Raw genomic sequence first — 23,296 nt, 5'->3', positions numbered from 1 at the left:
TGACCTTGATGCTGCTGGGGCGTACATCTAAATCCTTGGAAGCCCAGCTCTTGACTTGAATTTCATAGTGCATGAAAATAGGTTTCTGGTGAAAAACCCAGTACTTCCTCCGCTGGCAAGGCTGGAAGCACATCAAAGGCAGACTTCCAGCTGCTGGTATTTGGCTCACATTCCCAGCTCTAACCAAGAAATGCAGACCTGCCCCGGTGAATCCGGCCAGCAAGGACAGGAAGATGTGGTCGGGCCTCGGAAGGATGAGGCTAAGGCTGGACTGCGGGTGGGAAACCAGGCCAGTGGCTCTCATTTCATTGGAATGAGTTTTCCTGTTGCTGTGGTAGATGAAAGAAATGCAGGCTGGTGATGGAGAGTCTCAGAAATTGTTTGCAATAACAGCTGCTAGAGTGGTACTTGGGAGTACCTGGGAGGGCTGGGAGGCAGCAGAATGTGGGGCACCGAGAGGTAGCTTGTTCTGACCAGGAAACCTCTGGGCCTTGTGAAGTCTGCCTGTGGCATCCAGAAGAGCCCAGCCCCACTGCACCTGATGGAGACCCTGGGGCCACCTTTCTGACCCTCCGTCTCGGTTGGGGGTTGACAGTGTCTTCCGTTCTTCAGGAAGTCAGACATCAAACATCAAGACTCTCTGTTTGGAGCTGTAGCAGGATCATCAGGTTATCAGAGACTTTAACTTCAATATTCGGTCAGAATGCAGCTCACAATTTCATTGCCTGATACATGGCTATATCTAGTGTAATCAGCTTGTTTTAGCAGATTTTAATCTTCATTAATAAAATATGAATGCACTGATTTATTGGAAAACTCAATCAATGACACCTTTCATCTTGGATACTGCACTTAATGAGTCCAGCAATTAAACTCTTGAGGGAGTAACATGGGTGACTGATGAAAAATTCCAGAAGATTTAAGTCGGTTCTATCAAGGCTGTCCCAGTGCCTGCCTGAGGTGGTGGAAAAGATGCCTCTGAGGGGATCCTCTTCTTTTGGTCATCAAAGTCATTTTTACATCTGGTTTCCATGTCTTCACTGGCACCTTATCCATGTGTTTGCAATGTCCACAGCTAAGTTCCTAAATTCTACCTTGTCCTATGCAGGTTACAACTTATGGGTCATTTTAATTCAATATTTTAGAATGGTTAGCCAACTGCATTTCACTCGCCCTTTCTTCCTTCCTTTTTGCAACGTTCTCTGTTTTCCTGATCTGGGCTGTATGTTGATCAGCGGTCTGTGGTTCTCAGCCATGGCTGTACAGTCAAACCACTGAAGCTGGGTACTTTTTAGACCAGTTTTATCAAAATTCTGTACTGGGGCTCAGGCAAGCATTTAGAATCGTCTCTCCAGGGGACTCTATGATGATGCTAACACGTATCCTCTGCTCTCCATCTCCGTGCAGGTTTTCTTCCTTAATTAAAACTGGATGACATCAAACACTCAGAAATGCATAAAAAGTTTTGCTTAGGTCAATAGATATGTGCAAAGGCAAGTAATTGTCACAAAGTCGTAACTTACTTGTTGTCCCAGAGTATGACTGCATGTAGGTAGACAGGGCTGGTTTCCCACTACCCTTGGATGGTGAACATCGGGTGAAGGGTCACACACAAACCATACCCAGCTGACCCCTGGAGAAACTCACGAATGTAGCCAAGAGTTTTGTTTGGGAATTTTTTAAATGCAGGATTCTGTGACCTTTACCCCAGGCGGGCCCCTTGGGAACATTTCCAGGGGTCAGTTGGGATTGATTTGCAAGGTTATTTGGTCGTGTGCAATTAGACGCAGCTTAAGGGCTTCATCAGTCACCTCCATTTCCCCGGAGCCGAATTTCTACCTGTGATGGCTTTGCCATCACCTTTTTCCATCCACAACCCAAGGAAGGCTAAAGGCAAACTGGAAACCACGCCGGTGGGAGTCAGCACAGGCTCCGGGGGACATGAGTCTACTGTCGTGAGGCCACACGGCAACCCCGGGACACCCGCTTCCTGACCATCCCGGAGGAGGACCGACACAGGACACAGCACTGATGCCGGGGCAGCAGGCCTGTCCTTCTCAATCCTGGGGGGGTCTCAGCCAATGACTTCCTCTGTCCAAGCTCAGCTCCCTCACCTCTAACCTGGAGCAAATAACAAGGACCTTTTGGGTTTGTTGTGACGAGAAAATGTGATGCCGTCCGTGTGAAAGCTGTCTGGTGTGAGGCTGTTCCTCATTAGCCCTTAATATGCTTCCTTGGCTCCCTGCCTGCCATCTCCTTCCTCAACACTAGTGACCTGAGCTATTCCACCCCCTGTCAGGGCTGGAAACTCAGACCCAGCCTGGAGGACGTCCACGCTGTGATGGTAACTTCGGAGCTCCCTCTCTCCCTAGTGCGCTTCCCTCCTCCAGCCAGGGCCGGGTGCTGTGCACTGCGTAACTGTGTAGCAAGCCTCAGTCAGGTACTGGAATCTGCACTGCATCGGGCACTGGCTGGGGGTGTGGTCACTCTGCTGATGTCACCTACATGAGGGTCCCTGGGGTTTGCCCCCAGCTCTTCCAGTGGTCAGGGTAATCAGTGTGTTCATTTCCTGTGGCTGCCGTAACAAATTACCCTGGGCCTGGTGGCTTCAATAACAGGAGTTTATTCTCTGGCAGTTCTAGAGGCCAGAACTCTGAAATCAGGGTTGGTTCCTTCTGGAGGCTCACAGGGAGAACCCGTGACATGCCTTGCTTCTGGTGGCTTCCAGTAATCCTTGGTCTTCCTTGGTTGGTAGCTGCATAACTCCAATCTCTGCTTCCATCCTGTGTGTGTCTCCGTGTCCCAAATAAGCATCTCCTTTCTCTTACGAGAACACTTGTCATTGGGTTTAGGGCCCACCCTAAATCCAGGATAATCTCCTCTAGAGATCCTTAACTTAATCGTATCTCCAAAGACCCTGCCTCCAAGGAAAGCGGCAGTCACAGTCCTGGGGCGCCTGAGCCCCTCTGTCTTTCCTGGTTTCCCATGGAATGGAGACTGCGGGAGGCAAAATCCGCCCTAATGAAGAACCTCTGCAGGAGGGAGCAACGAGTGGCAGACGGTGCCGCACTTGGGGTGCACCTCCCTTGCAGAGCCACCTGGCAGGTGAAAAGAGGCAGGCCCCACCTACTCTGGCCTTTGCCAGGTCCTTCTGCTCTCTGAGTGGCCACGCACATGCTGTCTGCCTGTGTCTCCGTAAGCCGATACCACGCACTCTCAGGGCTCTGATCTGTTGTCCCTGCTCTGGCCAAGCTTTACTAAAGGATGCCTTTCTAGATAAACGTTCTTCCAAAATGCTCAGGAGGCAGAGCTCCGCTTCTTTCTGTGGCAAACACAAATGATCTCATTTAGGATGGTAGGTAGATTTTTATTATGGCCAAGAATTAGGGGACACTGTGTGTTGAATGTGGCATTGTGTTATTCTGACGATAGGTGTGACATTTCACCACTGCCACATCTCCCACACTGGGAGAATTCAGGGGGCACGTGTTCAAGTCATTCTCCCTTCAAAAGTTTTAGATGGCCAGGTAGACCTTTAAACTGCATTTTCTGGTTTAAAAGCGGTTTTAGATTGCAGCTAACACTTGATGGGCACTTCTTTAAAGCCGTTAGCGCCTACTCTCGGTGGAGCAAATGGACTTTTTTTCTTGCATTTCCCTCTGGGACTCTTGGAGGTACGAGACTGGACTTGGGTTTTTAATCCACGCCCAATCTTGGCCAGTTCTTGAAAAGGTGAAATGAAAAAGAGAGACTTTTCGGGGGGAGATGGAGCCTATACTATTTTAGCAAAAATGTAAGGTGGGATTAGCAATTTTACTTGAGGGAACATTTTAAGAGCACTGTTTATTTAGATAATCAGCTTGAATCCTTAAAAAACAACGAATAAGAAAAGGGTATGATTTCCCACTCAACCAGCTAATTAATAAATAAATACAGAAGAGAAGGCTGCTGGAGTTCTTGCCCCCAAGAGAACGTCCCTAAAATAATAAGCTCTTTGAGGAGATGCAGAGCGACATCAATGAATGGGGCAGGGGGCTCTTTCTGTGAGTGTGTGCTGCCTGTCAAAATGCGAGGCTGAGAACTGTGTGTGTTTGTGGCAAGAAATAAAAGTTAGGGTTTGCAACCAGAGCTCAGAACTGATTAAAAAAAACCGATCTGTGGAAATACTGTGCCTGGCACAACTGCAAAGCTTAGAAATTGAAGGGCCCAGCATGACATGCTGCCTGATGCTGTGCCCTCAGAGTGCCACTGGCAGTCCCCAGGGCCCCTTCATCATTCATCTGCCTAGGCACCCTCCAAAGTTGCTGGACCAGCATCCTTGGTCACCGTTAATAGACAGGGGCCTAAGGTCGGAGAAGCCAAGAGACTCACCCCAGGTACCCCAGTGGGTGATATTTCCGGACTTCCTGTCCTTGGATCTTTCCAGCCACAATGTTTTGATCTCATCAGAAATGAACCAGTTCACAGTAAATTACTCAGTGACAATTAGTCAGAGTCAATCATACACAGAATCAAAGCAAACGATGTAACGACTGAAATGGCACAATAAAAATAGAATGGACTACTGATACATGACAACACATGGATGAATCTCAAAAATGCTATGGGGAGGGATGGGAGCTGGAAGCTAAAGAATGTACATGCTATGATTCCATTTATAAAAAGCTTAAACTCAGGCAAAGTGAATCTATTTTGCTGAAGTCAAAATAGTGGTTCCTTGAGGTGTAGGTATTGACTAGAAGGGGAAGGAACATCCTTGGGCTGTTGGAATATTCTGTGTCTTGATCTGGTTGTGGTTACACAGGTGTACATGTAGAAAAAAATTCATTGCCCTCTATACTTACGATCTGCTCACTTTTCTCTTTGTAAATTATACCCTCGTAACGTAAAAATAACTATGTACTGCTATTAGACCAATTGAAGCAGAGTAAATCTCACATAACCTAAACTATCATTTCTGACATTTTTGCAAAATATCCTCATATGAGAGTTGAATTGACACTATGGTGGAGATTTTAAAAAAAAGTATGCTTTTTTAAAAAAACCGTAAAATAAGATTTTGAACTGTTAGTTTTGAGCTGCACATTCTAAGAAGGATACAGCTGTATTTTTTTAATGGAGTCAGTGAAGTTTAAAATAGAATGGATATTCACTGTAAATAAATCATTCTTCAATTCCTTCAATGAAATTAATTTCACATTCCTATTATTGCCTGCAATTCGATAACTGCTAATGCTAGTCCAGCAAATATCATTTTGCTAATGAATACAATCATTAGTGTTGTTTTCATTTTACAGTAAGCCATTATTATTACCTTCTTTCATCTGAATGCATATAAAGTTGCAATAACTTGGTTTCTCTCCCTATGGAATCCAACCATCACAATCAGCTTCTGACATTCGGCTGGCCGAACTCGGATATGGTCATCCCCAGAGAGAAACAGCTGGGCAAAGTTCTTAAGGAAAGCTGTTTGTTCTTCCCAAGAAGGTCCCTTAACAGAAAACGTTAGGAGTAATCCATCAACAACCCACTGCATCAAAATTTATTATGAAGTGATTTCTAAATGTCCAACAAATTGTTTACTATTTCTTTCTGTGGGATTCCAGAAGTAACATTTACCCAACTCTAACAATTTAGGAAAAAAAGCACAAAAAAGGTCTGTGTTTTCATTTTGTTGGAAACAAACTACAGCTAGCTGGCTAGTTGCTCTTGACTTTTATTGTAGTGATGGGGCTGCCCGCTGACCTGCAGTCGTAGCATTTTGTCAGGGCACATGCTGGGGATATTTGCATCTCCCACCCTAAACTTCCTGCAACCATTGGAACACATATCTTCACCAAGCACATTTGAACAAAGCAATGCATAGCTCCTGTGGACCCTTTCAGGCAAGTGGGCACTGCCTGGCCTTGCTTGGAGAAGGCTTATCATGTGAAATCTTCCCTGGGATGAGGGGATGCCGTGGGACCACAAAGGGATATTTCCCCAAAAGCCACCTACGCAGTAAGCCTTCAGCTTCCTCCTGAACTCTGGCCTGCACATCAGATTTCCTGATTTCTCTGGGACCCAAGCCTGGCTGAGATTGCTGTGGCTCCTCGTTAGCCCAGAGGGCCCCTCCATCTTCTGCATGTCACGCATGGTTGAGTAGAGCCAGTGACCACATCACTCACCCAGGGATGCCCTCAAGACCAGTGTTTGTAGCTAAGTGGCTAACTAACCTAGCACTGGGCTACAACCTTAGAAACACTCTAAGGAACAAAGGAGGTGATTGCCTATAGGTCCGAATTGTCCTCATCAAAGATGAGTAGAAAAGTTCAGCCACAGGATGCAGAGGCGGTGTCTTTGAAGGGAACATAAATGACTGTGGGAGTGATGCAGCCAGCAGAAACATCAGTAACATAGCCCAGAGCCCTCTGGAAAGGTTCCTGTCATTCAGGGGACTCCACCAGATCGTATGGCCTCTGATTTTCCCAGTCACAGTCACATGAGAAAAAACCACATAAGGTAAACCCGAAATACGGGGTTTGCTTTTTGCCGCTAATTGGTGGACTAATTAATTAGGCTTCCCAGTCAGAAACAGCTCTGCTGCTGACAGCGCCCCTGCACCACACGGAGATCTCAGGCAGGGGAGGGGAAGGAGACAGGTTTGCAAAAAGCAACACCAGGGACAAAGGGAGGGACGAAAGATTTAAGGGACTAAAGGCTTGTGACAATGGGACGGGCATGCGCCCTGCAGCCAGGGCAGTGAGGATCTCTGGTGCTAGGTTTAAGTAAGACAGATGTGCTGACCTCAATCCAGGTGGACCCAGAGGATCACAGAGTGACTCTTCAATGACCAGGGGAAAGGTAGATGGGAGCGGGAGGCAGAACCAACAGGTGTCCACAGTGGCAATGTCTCTCAAGGGTCTGCTTAACATGGAAGAAGCTTCCAGATGTGATGGAGACGGCAAAGAGGAGCGTGGTAAAGGGCCACAAGTCATGGGGCCATTACCCACCAGCACTGATCCCACCCAAGATCATGGGACAGTTAAGTCCCCAGGAAGAAGTTCCTACAGTATGGACTTTTCAAAGATACAGCTCTTGGGAGAGGGCATAGAGTGAAGGGAAGGTCACAGGTTGGAGCAGAATGCACAGATGGGGGCACCATCACCAAGATCCCGTAGTGCCAAATCCACTCCCCAGGTGGTCAAAGCCGCATCCGCCCTCTTCACGAACAGCTGGTCTTGGAGGCCACGGCCTTGCTTCTCCCTCCAACCAGGCTGGCGAGATCTGCAGAATCAAGCACACCAGTAATTTCTTTTCCTTATTGACTAAGTCCCAGGATAACCATCGAAAAAATATTAAAAAAAGAAAAAAGGAAAAAAAGAGGCTACTTTTAGATATTTAGCAGATGAAGAATATTTTTAGTTTTTAGCTTCCTAAATTCCGAGAATCAAAGAAACTGGCCGACGGTGCTTCTCTGTGACCATCCACTGCAGGCAGCAAGTGGAGGCCGGACTGGGAGGCTACACAGTACATTTGCAGAGCTTCTGGGCTTTTGTTTTGTCCGAGAGGGACAGTGGCTTTGTCTAGTTTAACCCCCTCTGGCTTAGAACTTTGCAAACACCAAGTCCTTTCTGGAAGACGCTGCGTTTCCACCAGTGCACGGCCACCAGACCTTAGTAATAGTTTAGAGAAATGAAAAACCCTCACTCAGAGAAGTCAGAGCTGCTGCTCATTGTCAAACAATTCTATCCTAGGGAATCGACACAATAACCATATCATTATGATCAAAGTAAATCCACCGCAAAGTCTCCTATTATATGTGACTCTGTGGAATAAGTCATATCACTTCATTTATTAAGAAGAAAATCAATGATATCAGGAACAATTAGATTATTCCATAGAGTTTAGGTGCAAACGTTGCAAAAATCATTTAAACAACAAATAGTAAATGAAGCAGTGTGTCAAATGCTGCTTGTTTTCAAGTGGTCTGTACATGACGGCTTCAAGTGTGTGTGTGTGCGTGTGTGTTTTAAAAATACAGTTCTTGGTCTTGTAAACACAGAAGATTTTTCACTCACTCTCTTCTTTCAGTCTTAACATTTAGTTTAAAAGTGTGTTCCTATTGCTGAAAAGTTCTATACTTCTTTGAGCCTCTGGGATAATACTGCCTGGTCCATGCTGAGCCTTCACTGAGAACCAGGCTCGCGTTGGATGCCCGCACCTGCTTGCTCTGAGTTCTCTCCGCAGCGGGGCTGGCAGGACACTTGGGTAGCTTTCGTGGCCCCCAGTGCCTCAGGATGACCTCCTCAAAGCCAAGTTTCCAGAGGCAAATTACTAGGGCGGGAACCTTCTGACGCTGTTCACCCGGATTCAGAATCCACAGCCCACGTGCTTTTCTGTAGTTGTTTCTGGGCATTGGGGGGTCCCTCATCTCTGTCTCTCCATCAGTCATCCCACCCTGTCTCTGATTAATCTCTGCAACAGCCTTAAAGAGCTTCCCATTTGCTGGGCCATACTCCATCAGACTTGCAGCATAGACAGAGGGCACAAAACCACCTTGGGAATGACAGCACCTTGACGCTGTGTCTGAATAGAGAGACAAGGCTGGGCATGACTCACCAGCACCTACGCTCTTGCCACGTACTGGGGATAATATTTTAAAAAATATTTTTAGATGTATTTTCATAACGTATAAATCCTGTTGTCCTCAAGCTCCTTGCTTATCGAAGCTGTGGGTTTTGTGCTCTGAGGGAAGGGCAGGCCTGCCAGCTAGGAAAACAAAGCCATTTTTCAGTTTTGACTGGCAAATAAGATTTGTGAGTCCCTAGAAAGCGAAGGTTTTAAAAGCCGCGCATTGTTGGGAGAGAGAAGGATTTACTAAACTCCTTTAGTTGTCACACAAAGGGCTGGCCTGCTGGCTCCGATCATACAGTTTTGACTACAATTCTGTGGTGGAGTCATCTCATGATGTGGGGTGCAGGAGGTTGTTATCACCCAAGATGGAAGGAATCGCCTTGTCTTCTGGGGCGGAGATATGTGGGAGGAGAAGGCATATCCAGGTGGGTGAGGGTGTCAGGCGCCAAGGCCCTGGCTTTCTCCCCTTACTTCGGGTTAGCATCCAGGTAGGATGGCACTCTAGAACACGGCAGACAGTGATGGCCTTCTAGAACATGAGGATAGTGGTAGCACTCTAGGACGTGGGGGGATAGTGTTAGTGCTCTAGAATATGAGGGGCAGTTATGGCACTCTAGAATGCTGAGGGGGGCAGCAGTGGCACTCTAGAACATGGGGAATGGGGACAACAGTATAGAACATAGGGACAGAGGCCTACCTTGCTGACCATTTTGGGGAAGGCTTTAGGCCTCTGGAGAAGCTTGACAACTTGACCCAGAGCCTCAAGTGACATGGTACCTGGAAACTTGTTGGCAAGGCGGGAGAAGCTGGCCAGAAGGGTGAGCCAGAGGCAGGACTTCTGGGTCCCTTCTACCTCTGTGGGGTGCACAGGGTGCCCCAAAGTTCCCAAAGCCCTAGTGGGATAATGCCCTGGAGAGGTGTCGAGAAGGCCAGCCGGTCAAAAGGAACCTGGCGTTGAGGACTGTAGAAAGGAGCTCGGGTCCTCGGACTTCGGCGAAGTAAGGACTTCTGGGGCTTTAATTTTAAAACTTAAAATCTGCTTTTCACAGAGGAGTTCAGCCCTAAGAGGAGTGGCCGGTCTCTGGAATGTTCTGAAGTTCTTTGATGGTCTTCCCATCTTGAGCCAAAGCGAAAGCATCTATTGTGGGTGGTTCCTGATGCCGACTCTCCCGTCAGTAAGAACGATCATCCATAATTTTGCAGAAAACTTGACATTCCTAATGCAGACTAACTTTACAACGAGAAAGGTGACACATCTCCTTGTTATTTAGTGTCATCCTTCTTCTTGCTCAGCTTGAGCATGCTGAGTTTGGGTAACCTTGAGGGACCAATGGCCACACAAGAATCTGAGGCCTCTGTCTCCCGACTGTGGCTCATTTAGGGTCAAGGGCCTGTGACAGGGGCTTTGATTTCACCTACTCAGCTGACAAAAGGTCTAGAAATGAAAATGTCTCTTTTCTTATGCAAAGTCTGAGTGTCTTGTGCCATGATGACCCATGGGAATCCATGTAGGTCAGGGAAGGGAGCGTTGGAGGACCTGCTGGTTATGAATGAAGCAGTTTCCCCATGTCCACACTGGGCCACCTGTGGACCTGGGGGCAGGCAACCCCTACAAGCACTTATTGCCTGAATTAGTTTGCTTGGGTTTTCAGTGGAGGAGAAGAAAGAGGTGTTTTCAGTTTATATTCTATTTATACTTTTAGAATGCAGTGACCCTAAAAGACAAGATGGAGGTGAGAACACATGAGACCCAGTATGGCTCTGCCACTCTGAGGGCTGGCCACTGCTGAGTGTGGGGTGAGGAGAGCCTTGGCACAGACAAGGGATCCAGTACAAGGTAAGGAGGGGCCCCAGGGAGAAGCCAGGCAGTCACCTGTTTCAGAAGACACATGGGACATGCCCTGCAATCTGCAGAAGCACTTGGATGGACGTAGAGGGAGGCCAGGGGACAGAGAGTGATTTGGGTCTTTTCTCTCCCATTATATCCCAGATTGGTCTAACGAGCTTCTTCTGTACCCACAGACTTGGGCCACCTGGGGACATTTTCCCATTTTACTATTCTTCAAGAATTAAATGGCAGAATTTGTTGTTTTAGGGAAAAATTTGTTGTTTTAGGAAAGAAGGAACAATTTTGATGGGCTTGTTTTTGTAATAATTATAAGAATTAGTCACAAATGCCAAGATGGGTGGCATTGCATTGTATCCTTTCAGTTTGACGAAGTAGAAAGCTCAATTGATTACCTATATTACCTGTATCGGTCTGTACTAGTTTCCTAGGGCTGTTGGAGTGAAGTAACACAAACCGGGTGTCTTAAAACACAGACATTTATTCTCTTGCAGTTCTGAAGGCTAGAAGTCCAGAAGCAAGATGGCACTAAGGTTGATTCCTTCTGAAGGCTCGGAGGGAAAATCCTTCCTTGCCTCCCTCCTATCTTCTGGTGGTTGCCTGCCATCTTTGGTGTCCCTTGGCTTGTAGATACGTCACTCCAATCTCTGCTTCTGTCGTCACATGGTGTTCTTATAAAGAACACCACTCACTGGATTTAGAACCACCTAATGCAGGATGATCTCATTTTAACTATTTATATCTACAAAGACCCTGTTTCCAAATAAAGTTGTATTCTGAGGTTTTTATGAGGATGTGAATTTTGGGGTTCTCTTTTCAACCCAGTGCACTGTCCATGTGCGTCACTGCTCAGTAGGGTTCCAATGGCCTGGAATTAGTACCTATGATTGCTCGCAGGTGTGGAGGCTCCGTCGTCACTCAGAAGCAGCATTCTGACTTGAGCTGTGAAAGTGATGCACTCCAGATTTTGGAGTGTGCAGGATTCATGGCGTGATGTAGGGCCTTCAGTTTCTTTGTCTCCATTCTTGCCACACAGAGTTCACAGACTGCCTTCCTCTCACCTCTATGAATCCTGGCACTTCTGGCACCTACTGGTGACATCCTTCAAACCTCTGTGTCCTCTGGCTCCTGACAATGCTGGGCTGAGATCAGAGGAGATTTGGAAGGGTGAGCCCATCCCTTGGAGAATCTTAGTTTTCGTCCTGTGTCAAGGCAGACCCAATATTTGGGCTACTAAGACCTTTTTTTTTTTTTGAGAAGTGACCCTCTCTGGGATCTCTCTGCAGTCGTGTACAATTGAGCAACCACTGTGCAGCCTCACATGGCAACACCCAGAGCACAAATTCCTCTTGGGGGCCAACGCTAAGAAGTTAATGTTTGGTGGGAAGACACATTCCAGGCCATCAAAAGAAAACATGGGAAGGAGCACTCTCAAATCCATCACAGCCCCAGTAAAATGGTTTCACTGTGTCTGTGTCCCTCAAAATCGTTATGGAAATGGGCACTATTTTTAAAAATCCCACTATTCATATATTATTATTTTATGATACACAGTGGTGCACTATTCCTTCTGAAAATTTCAGAAAATAACAAATTTCTGACAAGAAGAGATTTACAGGTTTCTGTCCCAGCTCGAACCTGAGGTTTTCGGAAGGTGCTTGCTGCCTTGTCCTAACTCCTAGACACGTCTTCTGACTCCTTCTGCTTTCTCTCCTTTCCATGGACATGTCCCTGGGGTGGCTGTGGGGACAGCAGCAGCCTCCCTTATGTTAAAACAGGAGTCTGATTCTATGGGGCTACTCTGGAAGGGTCCCACCAAGGTTATCCCAGAATTCTCACACTACTTTTAGGCAGAAACAGGCCACCTGCAGCATGGGGGGAGGGTCTGTCCCCTCTCCCTAGTCTTGGAATACTCTGCAGGGCTGCAGGGAGCAGGTTCCCAGGCAGGCCTGGGAGAGAAGGACAAGGGGACTTCCTCCATGGTGGCCAGAAGTCTTGTAGTTGGCTCTGCCTGGCTAGATAGTGCAGGTGATCCCTTTGGAGAGCAATATGTGGTAGCTCCGGGATCCTGGGCAGGGCTGGAGCTGGCTGGAGCTGCAAGGCACTTGGCCCCCACACACCTGCGCTGTGCCAACATACAGGTCCTGTGGATGTCCATATGCCAATGTGAGCTCTCTGGGTTTCTGTCTCCTTCACTATCCCGAGTCATTGAAAATTGCGATTGCGTCTGCTTCTTCTTCCAGGCCACAGGCAAATGAACTTGATAAACACATCCCAACACTGATCTCAGCAGTGTGCACTGCACAGATATCATAGACAAGGAGTATGAAGCCTTGGCTTTGACTTCAACACCAGCTCTTCACTCCCGCGTGCTCCTGCCCCCAACCTTTCAAGTAGTCATCACCTTGTCCTTGTTAAACAGGTAAAATGTGTGATGCTCTGTGCTCCTCTCTGGTTCACAGGCTGTAAATCCAGCACATATTCTGGCTTTTTTTTTTTTTTTTTGGTGGGGAAGCATGGTTCTAAGGAACTATTGTTGTCTAAAGCCCCAAGGCCTGGGCATCAAGAACCCTTGCATGGGGCACCACATTTCAGGCTCTAATCAGCATTTCTGCGGTTAGCAAAGCTTCAGTCCTTGGCAGGCCAATGGGCATCAGGTCACCCTCAGAGAAGGAGACCAATGTCATCCCTGATGATGTGAGGTCCTAGAGAAAATAGTAAGAAATAAAATATTAATAGGTCTAAGAGGGAAGACTCACACTTTTATTTTTTTCACTTACAATGTTTACTTTTTTTTAATCATAAATCCCATACCATAAATTTCTACAATACAACTGGCATCAAATTTAAAGACTGTTACGGAAATCAACTTACAACTCTCCTTTTGGAAGAAACTGGGCAGCGTGGTGTGAAGTAGGTGGAGGCAGTTTCTAAAAATCTTACTGGGAGTCACCAGTTTACAAGGATGGGGACCAATCATATTGGAGGCTGAGGAAAATATGGGAGAATTCTCTGCTTGATTTTGTTGTTGCTCCCTAATAAATGTTCAAAGTTGATTGGGATTAAAGAGCCATTATGCAACATTATTTTTGTCTTCCCTGACCTTGTTAGTTCTATGAGAGGTGAGAAATAATCTAGCAGTGACTTGGTCAGAGATAAGCAGCCCCAAACAAAGATGGTTGAGGAGCAAAGTGATGTTACAACAGAAACAATAAACAACAGCCAAGAGCCTGGACCAGACACTCTTCTCTAATAGACTGTTCACTCATAAGGCAGAATTATCCCCAAACAGAGGAATAGTCACCAACCAAGGGCACATCCCCTGGTCACGGTAGGATGAGTCCCAACTTGGAGAATCTGGCTCCAGGTGAGGGGCTGTTAATGAATTGCAAGGAGAGCATAACGATCAAAGTCACCCGCTATGATAGCCATGGCCACGGTTCCCTCCCCAGCTCTCTCAAGCTGCAGAGTGGCTACCAGAAATAGGACAAGAGTTGGAGGGCTGCATCTGATGGTTTATAAGGGATGGATTAAAACAATACTTCAGTTCATAGGAAGGGTGCCAAGAATGTCGGCACTTTATGTATGGGTAAACAACCCAGTCACAGAGAATGCTCTTATCCAAAGATAATATACAGCAATAAAATAACCTGAACCCCATGTAAAAATTGTGCAATGAAAAAGAAGATAAAGACATAACATGAATTGGAAAAATAAAGAATACACATTGAAATAAGGTGTGGTTCAACAAATAGAAGAAAATTTAAAGTATTTATAGCTTCATATTCTCAAGGACATTGATGAAACCTTGACCTTGGGAACAGAGATGAAAGATAAGATGATAAGGTAAGATAATGGATAGCTGCTTGATCCAGCCAATAATTTTAAAAGATTAAATATTATGGCATAAATTGGGAGCTTACTATAAGCATTAATGAGCTGCATCAACAATAAAGAAAGACAAGTTGAAGAAGCAAAGGGCATGCCAGGAAATGTCATCCCTCTGCAGAAGAGGACAAGGGATTGCACTCATCTAGGGTGAAGGCTGTAAATATGGAGGACAGTAAAGAAGGAGATCATGGATAATTGGTTTATCTGTAAAAAGAGAGCAAACAAACTGAATCTGATGGTTAAAGATCCTCATTTGGGTGTATTGGAAATTGGAAACAGGAGAAATTGGAAAAAGCCATTGACTCAGACACACTGTCAAGTTTATAAACTTGAAGTACAAGAGAGATTTCCATTAAACGCCTAGAAAGAAAAAACATCAGTTCAGCTACAAAAAAGACAACAGGAAAAACAGCCCCCAAATAAGGCACACATAATTGAGCAAGCTGACCCCTAGGGACAATAGTCCTAATTAGATGCCAGTCGACAATGGAGGGACGAACTCAGTGTTTCCAGAAGGAATGGCATGTGGCCCCAAACATCAAACCCAGGCACGTGGTAGTTTATATATGAAAAAAAGGAAAAAATGCTTAAATATGTATGAATTCATGAGGCAGATAAATTAATTATTGACTCAAATATTTACAGAGTCAACGATTCTGAAAATGTGACTACAAGAGGTAATCTTATTCAATAAATAAAGTCAAAAGCTCCCAAGTGAAGTTAGCCACAGTGTGAAGGGACCAGCAAGAACAACTGAGTCCCCAGAAATACAAAATCAAAAATAAGTAACTTGTTAATAGGATTAGAACCGAAATTTAAACATTGTCATTCTTGAGAAGAAAACTACATAATATACGAACATGATGATGCAACTATAAAAGTTAGGCCCCAAACTCCCAGAGTTTCTCAACACACCTGGAAAGTGAAGTGGGAGGAGGGCAGGATAAAGCGTAAATGCCCAGAGAGCTCCCTTTCAATACTGCAGAGATGCTAGATGTCTCCTCATCCCTGACCTCAATGAACTGAGGAATAGGGGTTTAAGCGAGTAATTTCAGTTGCAAAAGTAATCCCTACTAAGATTAAAGATAGGTCACACCACACAACTGTCCACTTGGAGCAAAACAAAAAGCAAACAAGCCCTTCACATTACAACGACAATGACAATGGTAACAAAACAAAACAAAATCAAGGGAGCATTAGAAAGACACTTAAAAGGTGAAAAATAAATGTAAATGGTCCGAATATACCCATTAAAAGAAAAATGCTCTCAGATTGGAACAAGACAACAACCACATATGTACAGATTAACCCGTTCTTTAGATTTGAATCTTTCTGAGTCAAACATATAACAGATAAATATCAGCAAAAAGATACACAATCAAATTAAATTCAAAGCTATGAGCATTAGCAGTTGTCCTCCTGAGCAAATAGACAAAAAAACCATTACAATTAATAAAGATATGTATCAATAAATATATGCATTAAGCTCTGTACTCTGAGTGAGAACGCATTGCCAAGGAGCACTTGCGAAAAATGAATTTCAACCATTGCCCCAAAGTGGAAAAGCTTTAATCATTACTCTCGGCCCACAGTGTGGTGTGTTTATGAGAAACATAGACACAGACCAACATAGAAACAGAGCACCAACTGGAAAATTTAAAAGAAAAGAATATCTCTCAAACTTCTCATTGGTCAATGAAGGAAGCAAAGCTAGGATCGTGTACCATACAAAATACGACTAGAATGAGGCCACCACTGCACAAGAAATATCAGTTGTGTCCAAAGTTTCATTTAGAGGGAAAGTCGTGCTTTCTTTCCTTTTAGTGCTAGACCGAAAATAACTGAGAATTATTAAATTAGGAGTTAACAGTTCAAGAAGTTGCTAACTAAAGAAAGTAGATGGATAAAATTAATAATGATAAAAGCAGAGATGAAGGAATTAGAAAATTAGAGAAATTAAGAAACTTGAAAAAAGAAGCAAAATTGAAATGTACATCTACTTAATCCTTTGAAAGTAAAGTTGAAAAATCTAGATAAATCCCTCACTAAAGTAATTGAGAAAGCGAAGATACAAATATATAAATTTAGGATTGATCAGTTATATACAATCAGATACATAGGGAACAATAAAAAGAAAGATGACAATGCTTTGTGTAACTGTATGCTAATTATCCAACAATATCATAATACAAATTATTAGTAATTGAGTACAGAAAATTTATTTGATTTAGGATACCTTTATTACTTTAAGGAGTATCTCACATCATGTAAATTTTGTGTGCTCACCTAATAAATTATATTATTATATCGATGGATAATATACATGTACACTTCCCCCTACACACACACACACACACACACACACACACACACAATTTAATCAGTAGACAGCCATGTGCTTAACTGTGAAAAACTCAAGGGTCCCATTAAAGGCAGGAATCTTGATGGGCACTTACCATCCCCATGGTTTTGTCACATTGCTCTGGAACTCTTCATGAGTGCGTTAAGACAAGCTTTCTGATTTGCAAAGTCAGTACAGAATCTAAGGAACCCCTCAACCACTGTTAAATTTTAGCCTTGTTAGTTTTTATTTCACTATTACTTGATATTTGGCTGCAGGGGCGGAGGGGTGGGGTGCAAGATTTCTCCATACTCTGCCTGCAGCCGGAGTGAGTCCATCTTCCAGGTGGCCACAGGGCTCTGTTTTCTGGCTCTGTTCCAGGGCACTCTGTCAGTACTCAGAAGAGAAGCCACAAAGGGCTCCCTCTCCTCCCTCAGGAAGCTGGGATGGGGCTCCGAACGTCTCCCAGGGCCCTGGGGCTCCATTCCATGCTCAGACTTTCCCTGCCCTCTGCAACGGAGGCCTTTATCGCTGCCTTTCCATAGTTGACGCTGGTGGATATGCTCATCTTGGTTCATAGTAGCAGCTCTACAAATGCCAATTCTTTCCTCACCATGTGCTAGGAGCTGTTTGAAAACCAGAAAGGGAACTTTAGCCTTATCCTGGGACACAGGGAGTTAAAATCAGGCATTACCTGGCATCGGGAGGAAAAAGCATCTTACCATGTATTCCCAGGTCAGGGTAGGGCTGCCTAGTCACAGAAGCACTGGGCCCAAGAATGCCTTAAGGACTCTGGGGCTCTAAGGCTCATTTCAACTATCTACACCCAAAGTGTGGCAGAAAGTGGTTGGAAACCCGCCTTTGTTATTATTTCTAGATAGTCTAGTGGGAGACAAATCCAGCAGGAGCAAGTATGTTGTAGTACAAACAACACTGGATTGTGGTACTCAACTTGTATTTATTGAGAATTTGCAGATGGTACAGGATTGTGCAAATCCTGGGTGGAAACGGATGGAAGATGCTACACAATCCTTTCCCTCTAGTTGTTTACAGTCTAACTGAGGAAATAAAGGCTCTTACTTGCCACATAGTTTTGTTTGGCTTTCCTATGCATTGATGTCAAATAGCAGTGCAGACCGTAAGTATTAGAGGGGGTGGGAGGTGGAAACCTCCCTGGAAGAGGTGCCATTCTGCATGATTTAGGAAGTAGAGAAAAAGACCCCGAGCGATACACAAGAGATGAAAAGTATTCCAAGTAGGTAAAGTGGTGAGAAGAAAAGCAGAGACTGAAGGCATGCTTGGGGGTCCATGGAGAACCCACGCATGGAAAGGAACTCTCATAGGAGCAGAGAGAACACCATGAAGCAGTGTTGGGCCTCTTGGTGGTTGGATGTGAAGACCCAGCTAAGCAGGGTACTGGGTGAAGGACAGGCGATGGGCAGCCAGGGGTGTATTGGACAGCGGCTGCTACTGGGAAGATAATCCTTGGCCCGGTGTGAAACGGACTGGAAGTGGGAGTCCAGTGAGCTACTGGAGTGGATGTGTCTGATCAGGGGAAAGAAATGCAGGTGCCAGAAGCTTCATTAAGAAGAGGCAACAGGAGCTGGTGACTGGCTCAGCAAAGGTGTGGAGATGAGGGACGATGAGAGGAGGTAGAGGATGGAGGTGTGGCAACATTCTTCTTTAAGTATAAGAATTCAGACCTAATGCTGAGAATGTCCACCCTTCAGCCATGGGGTGGAGTCCCCACCCTGGCGAGGCTGCACAGCAGGGCATCTGTGGAGAAGGAGGAGCAAGATGACGTTGCGTGCAATTTGCAAAACAAGCACGCACACACCAGAAGCAGAGATTTGCTGCTGTGTGCCTGATGTTCCCACTGCAGAGCCTTCCTTCCCTGGACGTCGTGGGAGCACCATTTCATCCTTGTTGGGAGTGACTGAAATGCGAACAGTTTCATTTACTGGGAAGATCTACAATGACCACTGGGAATAATGGCCAGAGAAAAAGATATGCTAAAAGGGCACGGAAAAGAAAAATGGATGCTATACTTTAGGATGTGATTGAATAAAATTGGCCTTTACCACTTGGAAAAGCACCTTTCTGTGCTTTTCATGGCCCTTCATAAACTATGACGTCTGATCGGAGATGCCCTGAATGGTGGCCAATAAAAGATTTTACAGCCATAATTGTGTTCTTCAGGAAAAGGGGATGTTTTTTGGAAAACCAGGTAAACCTTGCACAGACTAACTGTATAGAATCCGGCCACTTTGGTTCAATTGATCTATTCTGTACACTTCACATGATTTTTATTGACATTTCTCTCTTCTGCAAGTCTCGGAATGCGAGGGGAATTCTACTACAATTGTTTCATCCTGAATTTTTAGTAAAAGAACAAAAGGCTGACTTTAAGTTGATAATAGTCATATATCTATCTTTTAGGGAGAATAAGGGGATGATGCTGCTCAATATGTAATAAGAACTAACAAAATCCTCAGCCTAAAATACCTCTGGGCATGTAAGCATCCTTCCCAGCTCCTCCGAGAGGATGCAGACAACATGGGGAAACATGCCTATTTCAAATGCACAGCCAGTTTATTTGAGGAAGAGACCCCTCCGGGTCTCCACGTCCACAGGAGAGAGGGCCACAGCCTCCTCCAGCATTTGGATATGTGGCCTGTTTCCACGGAATTTTACTTTCCTCCTTCGAATCTGAGATACTTTATGACATTTCCAGGCTTGGGGTCATGGGTGGGACCAGTGAAGAGGTGGAAGATGAGGCCAAGGGAGCTGGGATCTGAGGGAGGAAGGAGGCCCCTTGTCAGCCAGCCACCCTGTGGGCTCACGTTAACTTTGCCATGTCTCAGCACCCTTGCCTTTTTTCTTTTTAAATTTTTTTACTGTGGTAAAATATAACAACATAAAATTTCCCATTTTTACCAATTTTAATTGTACAACCCAGTGGCATTAAGTGCATTTACAATATTGTGTAACCATTACCATGATCTATTTCCAGGATTTTATCATTACCCCAAACTGAAGCTCTGTCCTCATTAAATGCTAACTCCCAACTTTCCCTTTGCCCACCCCTGGTCACACCATTCCTCTCTCTATCTCTGAATTTACCTATTCCGAGTGTCTCACACAAGTGGAATCATATAATATTTGTTTTTTGATTCTGGCTTATTTCACTTAGCTTAATGTTTTCAAGGTTCTTCTATGTTGTAAGATGTATCATAATTTTACTCCTTTTTATGATTGATTGATATTCCATTATATGTATGTTCATACCACATATTTTTATCCATTCACCCGTTGATGGACACTAGGCTTGTTTCCGTCTTTTAGCTATTGTGAATAATGCTGCTGTGAACATTGGGTATATATTCAGAAGTGGAATTCCTAGATCGTATGGTAATTGCATGTTTAACTTTCCGAGGCATCACCATAGTATTTCATAGTGGTTGCACCATTTTACATTCCTATCAACAAGGCATCACAGTTCCAGTTTCTCCACATTCAGGTAAACTTTATTTCTCATTTTTTATTTTTTAATTTTTTTATACAGCCATTCTAATGAGTGTGGAGGGCTATCTCGTGGTTTTCATTTGCACTTCTCTAATGACTAGAGACATTGACCATTTTTTCCTGTGCCCATTGGACATAACTTGGGATTTCATTTGCATTTCAAATAAATGGGAAACTACACCTCAAGTCCTGATCTTGCCCAGGTTGACTCCCCCGTTCCACTTTGTCCAGTCTGAATCTGGAGGTGACAACATGATTCCCTCCCTGTGGGACAGCAGAAGTGAGCAAGGAGGTGAGGCTTGTGTCTTCCTGAAAAAGTGGCTTTGAATGTGTGAGGCCCAACACTAGCCTGAGAGGAGTGTATCTGCCTCACTGTGGCTGTGGGATGAAGGATGTTGCTGGCTGTCAGCTCCTTCCATCTCAGGTTTGTCTAGTCAGCTTTCACCGGGTGGACATGAGGCTTATGCTGGATGGCCGGGCTCCTGGGCTCCTGCATACTATGAAGTGGCTACTGTCCTGGGACCTCAGGCTGTCATGGCCCCTGCCTACTCTGCATGACTCCCACCTATGTCACTGCAGGTGTTGTCAGCTCTTCTTGCAATGCAGGGTCCAGTTATCAGCATCCACAGTCCACATCTCTATAGGAACCAGAGCCTGGCATGCAGGCCTGAGAGGCAGTGGCTGATTTCTTGTTTTCCTTCAGTGAAATCAGCCTGGCCTAATCCCACTTTGTCTACGTGGGCCTAGGGTAAGGATTGGGGGAGGATCCCGCATTCGCAGAGAAGCCAGGACAGATACTGGGGACATCCCTAAATTAACCACGAAGTCTTGACATTTAACTCTGGAGTGTTGACATTTAATGTAGAATAACTTAAACATTAATGTAATTTAGGGCACCCTGCTACTGAGCTCCAGAATTTATAAAGCCTCTCTCTGGAGAGGAAAACGTCCACTTAGCCAAATGGACAAAATATTTTTACATGTCTTATGTCCATGCAAGACCTATAGGGTCTGTGTTTTCATTTATCAAAATGTGCTGTTGTGTGGCAAAATTCTCTTATTTTAGACTATCTTATGTGTGCTCCGGCATTGTGGAGTCGAAGGAACAACACTCCAGCTCCTCTTGGGACACTTGAAGGAGAAAGCGTGTCCCAGTATGTCCTTGGCTTGTGCTCAGATCTTCTGATGCCCCGATCTGGCCACCCAGCCCGGCAAGACTTCCTCCAGGCATTCTTTAGTCATAATCTGTGTAGGAGCTCGGAATCATCCTTCATACTGATTCATCTGGAAGTAAAACGAAGCCCTAATTTTTTAAGCTGAGGAGTCCATGTGTTTATGTATTTAGCACCTCAAGACAGCAGGAAATAATTAGCGGTTTGAGAACACGTTAACAAAAACCAAGAGCTTTTTCAACTTTTGGACTCCTAATGTAGGTAACTGCAAAGTAACAAGCATGCTGGAGAGAACAATACTCTTTTGTGACCAGGAGGTTACCCTGAAGCCGCCTTCTAACCTCCCTGGGTGCCTGCAGCTGGACTTCCTGTCTCACCCAGGGCCATCATGGGACAGCTAATTTCATTTAAAGCGCCCGAGACAAACGGGGAGCGCCGGGCATTTCTTCTCCTGCGGCAGCTGGGAGGGATTCCCATAAAACACCACTTTATTTAATTCGAAGTGATTTTCTGGCAGGCTTTCCTTCTAATTTGGAACCAAATATTTAAACAACCATTGCTTGCAGGTCCTAAAATACAAGCTGGTGTAAGAATTTTAAGGTGATGACAAGAGCAGAGCAGGTTTGCAGAAAGACAAGTTTAGTTCTGGGTTGCAGCCAGTCGATGGTTCTCTTTTAGTTATTTATTGATTGTGTGTTTGTTCCCAAGGTCAATGAGGGCTGTGGCGACAACTGATTTTTATATGGCATCTCATGTTCTTTCATTCTTCATCTTCAAGTCAGGAGGAATCAAATATTCCCCCATTAAAACTGTTTTCTTTTGCCCAGTGAATTTATGAGGATAAGAATAAAAATGTACAGGATGATTTTCATCTCTTTGCAAAAAAAGCCCCTTTAGCGTTGCTGTTGAACTCGGCAGTTGTGGCCTGAGGGACTGGGAGAGGGAGGGGCGTTCTTGCTGCATTATTCATCTCCCCCCCCCGGGAGAGGAGTTGCTGGATGCCGTGATGAAGTGGTTTTGTTTTTAAGAAGTCAAATAAAAATACTCGGGATGGTCTTGATAGATGAGCAAATATTTTGCAGGACATTCATCTGTTTACTTTGCATTAACCACCAGACGCCTGCAGGGGGAGTTTTCTTATTAGTCTTTCTGAGCAACTAAATTCAGAAAACAATTTCAGGATTTTCTCTGTTTCTTGACTAATGCGTTCTTGCTCTGTTTTGCACTGAGGTTCAAATACTTTCAGACCGACAGTCATTGCCTCTCATTTCTAAAAGCTGGCCTCAGCGCATCTAAGATTGTGAAATGATCGAGAAAAAGAAAAAAAAAAACGCAACATTTGTGGGCATTAGAGGATTTTGAGAAACACGAGGGAGAAACAGAGGGTGATTTTAAAAAGTACTTGGACATCAGCAAGGTCAGAGGTAGAGTGCAGCCTGCTGATGTTTTGGACCCTCTGTGCTGACTTGCCCCTCAACTCCTCCTGCCCCAGCCCTGGGTATCAGGCACTCAAACTCTGGTGTCTGGGTTTAGCTGCAGGTCCCAGGGAGGCTACAGGGAAAGTGGGAGGCAAGCTGAGGAAAGGGGCTTTGCTACATCCCCACCTCCACCCTGGACATGGCCTGGAGGAAGGGGAGGGGTGAGAAAAAGTGAGTAGAGGGATCTGGAGTTAGAACCTCTGTAACCACGACCAGTGGCCCCACGACCATCTCCACCACCATTGGAGGCCAGAAGAATCTTTGCCTGGCGTTAGAATAAGAGGCAGAGTGGGCTGCATCTGGTCAGCGGAAGAAAAGGAAATGAGGTGACATCTGCTTTTGGGCAAGGTACATATGAGCAAGCACAGTTGTCCTAGGGCCTTGGAACTGTGCTTAGGACGGAGGTCACCAACCTGGCAGAAACGGC

General features: G+C 45.1%; 1 long non-coding RNA gene across 1 annotated transcript; it reads right to left on the bottom strand.

The window, feature by feature from the left end:
* Positions 1-5,519: 5,519 nt before the first annotated feature.
* LOC139076648 (uncharacterized) lies at positions 5,520-9,124 on the bottom strand. The gene is made up of 2 exons (XR_011529446.1): positions 8,866-9,124; positions 5,520-7,266 (listed from the first exon to the last, which is right to left on the bottom strand). It is a non-coding gene; the product is annotated as an uncharacterized lncRNA (long non-coding RNA).
* Positions 9,125-23,296: the final 14,172 nt, after the last annotated feature.

This window comes from Equus przewalskii, chromosome 1, assembly GCF_037783145.1.
Source record: "Equus przewalskii isolate Varuska chromosome 1, EquPr2, whole genome shotgun sequence".
Lineage (NCBI taxonomy): Eukaryota > Metazoa > Chordata > Mammalia > Perissodactyla > Equidae > Equus > Equus przewalskii.
Note: the sequence above shows the minus strand (reverse complement) of the source record. Positions and strands in the feature narration are given on the sequence as shown.